The sequence below is a fragment of the Castor canadensis genome, chromosome 11 (assembly GCF_047511655.1).
Source record: "Castor canadensis chromosome 11, mCasCan1.hap1v2, whole genome shotgun sequence".
NCBI classification, from domain to species: domain Eukaryota; kingdom Metazoa; phylum Chordata; class Mammalia; order Rodentia; family Castoridae; genus Castor; species Castor canadensis.
Window position 1 is genome coordinate 21,415,513 of NC_133396.1, and position 3,015 is coordinate 21,418,527.

General features: G+C 47.2%; 1 non-coding gene across 1 annotated transcript; it reads left to right on the forward strand.

The window, feature by feature from the left end:
• The first annotated feature begins 2,427 nt into the window (after nucleotides 1-2,427).
• LOC141414183 (U2 spliceosomal RNA) lies at nucleotides 2,428-2,618 on the forward strand. Its single transcript, XR_012439262.1, has one exon. It is a non-coding gene; the product is annotated as a U2 spliceosomal RNA (small nuclear RNA).
• Nucleotides 2,619-3,015: the final 397 nt, after the last annotated feature.

Genomic DNA, 3,015 nt, shown 5'->3' on the forward strand with positions numbered 1-3,015 from the left:
TATCTTTAAGTTTTCATGTTCATGTTTTTGCTTTTAGAATATTGAGTTTTCCTTTTGCCCACTTCTTCTTAGGAAACAGACCTTAAGCTATGAAGACATTCTAAATCCTATTGAAAACCTGGGCTTTCTACCATATAATAAAAGGCATGTGAGCTACCTGCTTATGGCTGGGGTAGGACCAGTGTGTTTAAGACTGGTGGCTACACTGAGGAGAGAAGCAGTCATATGCTCCCTCATAAAGGTTTGAGTCCTCATGCTGAGGAGATCCTCAGATTATAACTGCTCAGTATCTTGCTCTTATTGCATCATTTTCCTTTTTGTAGACTGAATATTGGAGTAGTTTCCAAATATATTAAGGGTAATCCTCCAAAAATAGATTGGGAGACATTTTAGCCACAGCAACTTATATTTGGTTTTGTATATTGTTAACAAAGCATAACTGATGTTTTAAAATCAAATTTGATTGAGAATAGCTACTATTTGTTATCTTAGAACTTACATTTTAGCATTTGAATAAAACATAAGTTAAAAAAAACAAAACACTTGGGAAAATACCTCATAAGATCACAAAAGTGTTTCCAAAGAAAGATATCTGCTTCAAAGAAGAACACTTGTCCTAAAAGGAGAATGTGACAAAACCCGTCCTTTGTTTAGAGGGATGCTTAGGCATCCATGTCATTATGTCCCAAAATTTAGTAAAGAGGCCGACCTTGAATATCTCTGGGTCCAATGGGTAAGGCAGGGTGGCAGTTATAATGTCAGAATATAGCAGGTGTTCAAAACAAAGGGGAGCACTCATCCCAGGGCAAATTAGGACCAACCCTCCAACCTACTTATTCACCAAAAAGACCCAATATCAGAGCACTCATTGCACCTGTTATCGGGTGTGCCTGCACCAACGTCTGACTTGTGAACCGTCTTTTGACTTTTCCTTTGCTATGCTTTACTAATAAACTTTCTTGGTCTCTACTTGGATCTGTCATAAAATTCTTTAAAAAGCATCACAAACTCAGTACCTGAGGGCCAAAGGCCTCCTTCCTTTCGGAAACCTCCCCGGAGGCTCCCTGATTCTGGTGACACCCCCACCTGTGTAACCTCCCCATCTTGCCGGTTCCACCTTCCCGTTCTGTGCTGCGAGGGAGCCCACCCATGCTCCTGCCACAGGCCCGCCGCCTCCCTGGGTCCCACGCTCCATGCACCCCCTCCTCTGGCTACTCTACCTCTCTCTCTTCTGCCTTATCAATAGTCTCCTCCGGAGATTGGTCTTTTCCCGCCAGCATGTAAAAGTACGTTGCTGTTTTTCTACCTTAAAAGAAAACGTCCTCCACCAGACCCCACCTCGCCCCGAAGCCACCATCAGGATTTGCTTCTTCCTTGTACAGGAAATGTCCTCCAAATTTTCCACTCCTTCTTTCTCCCTCTGAGTTATTTTTGTCTTGAAATAACTTCACACTAGGCCAGTGTGGTGGAGCACGACTGGAATCCCAGCTACTCCAGGTCTTGGAGGCAGGAGGATCTGGAGTTGGAGGGCAGTCTGGGCAAAGTTAGTAAGACCCTATGGCAAACACAAAGCCAGAAGGCTGGGGTGTAGTTCAAGTGGTAGAGCCGTTGCCTAGTAAGCACAAGGTCATGAGTTCAAACCACAGTAACGCCAAAAAAGTAAAAAATAAAATTGTAATCCTAGCTACCAGGCAGGCAGAGATCAGGAGCATCAAGGTTCCAAAGCAACAAATAGTTCTAGAGACCCTTCCTTGAAAATACCCTCTCCACCAGACCTGTTCCGTGTTGGATTTTTTTTTTTTTTTTTTTTTCCGAACTGGGGTTGGAACTCAGTGCTTCCACCTTGAGCCACTCCAGCAGCCCTTTTTTGTGACGAGTTTTTTTCGAGGTAGGGTGTCGCGAACTATTTGCCCGGGCTGGCTTTGAACCCCGATCCTCCTGATCTCTGCCTCTTGAGTAGCTAGGTTGACAGGCGAGAGCCAAACGGCGCCCGGCCAGGCTGGACTTTCCTTGGGAGTGTATCTTGCCACCTTGTCTTCCTTCGGGAAAACCTGGCCCGCTAGCCGCCAACGGCGCCCTCCCGCGGGCCCTGCTGCCGCGCAACGCAATCCTCCTCGCCTAGTCTCTCACCGGGTTGCGCAGCCCGGAGGGTGGAGTCCGCCCGCGATGGCCACGCCTCTCGGGGTGGGGCGGGGCACGCAAATGAGACCTGGCTCCTCTGGGGGCCGGGCGGGGAAGCGGACCACTGCGGATGTGAAAGTTCTGGTGACACTGGGGAGGGGAAGAAGTCTGCACGGGAATCTGAAGATGTCCGCGTGGCTGTGAAGGAAGCCCAGGAAAGGAAATCAGGACTAAGCGTTCGGGTTTTCACCGTGAGTTGAACGTGAAGGACTGGACAGTGGCAGCGGCGAGCACGGCAGCATCAGTATCGCTTCTCGGCCTTTTGGCTAAGATCAAGTGTAGTATCTGTTCTTATCAGTTTAATATCTGATACGTCCTCTATCCGAGGACAATATATTAAATGGGTTTTTGGAACAGGGAGATGGAATAGGGGCTTGCTCCGTCCACTCCACGCATCGACCTGGTATTGCAGTACCTCCAGGAGTGGTGCACCCCTGCGGGGGGTTTAAGAATGGTTAAAAGTCAGTGTGGTTGGCATGCGTCTTTTGCTTGGCTGCCTGCTGCGCCTTTTCTGAGTTGTTTTGTTTTTTCTTTAGGGTTTTCTGTTGCTTATTTTACATGTGGTCCTTCCTACGTGTTTTTAATGCGGTGCCTCTAGTTCACTCAATGAGTTTGTGCTATACTGTGTTTTCACACTCTCCCTTCTTGGAGTTTTTTACTCTCTGAGATAGTCTTGTCAACTCAGTGAACATTTTATTTCGGTTTGAGGTTTTGGAGCTTTCCATCCACTGTGCACATAAGAGCTTGTGTGATGCCTGAGAGGAAAGACACCACCAAGCAGGTTTGGGCCAGAAGCTGCGAACATTCCAAGCTGGGCAAAAATATGGGCTTTTT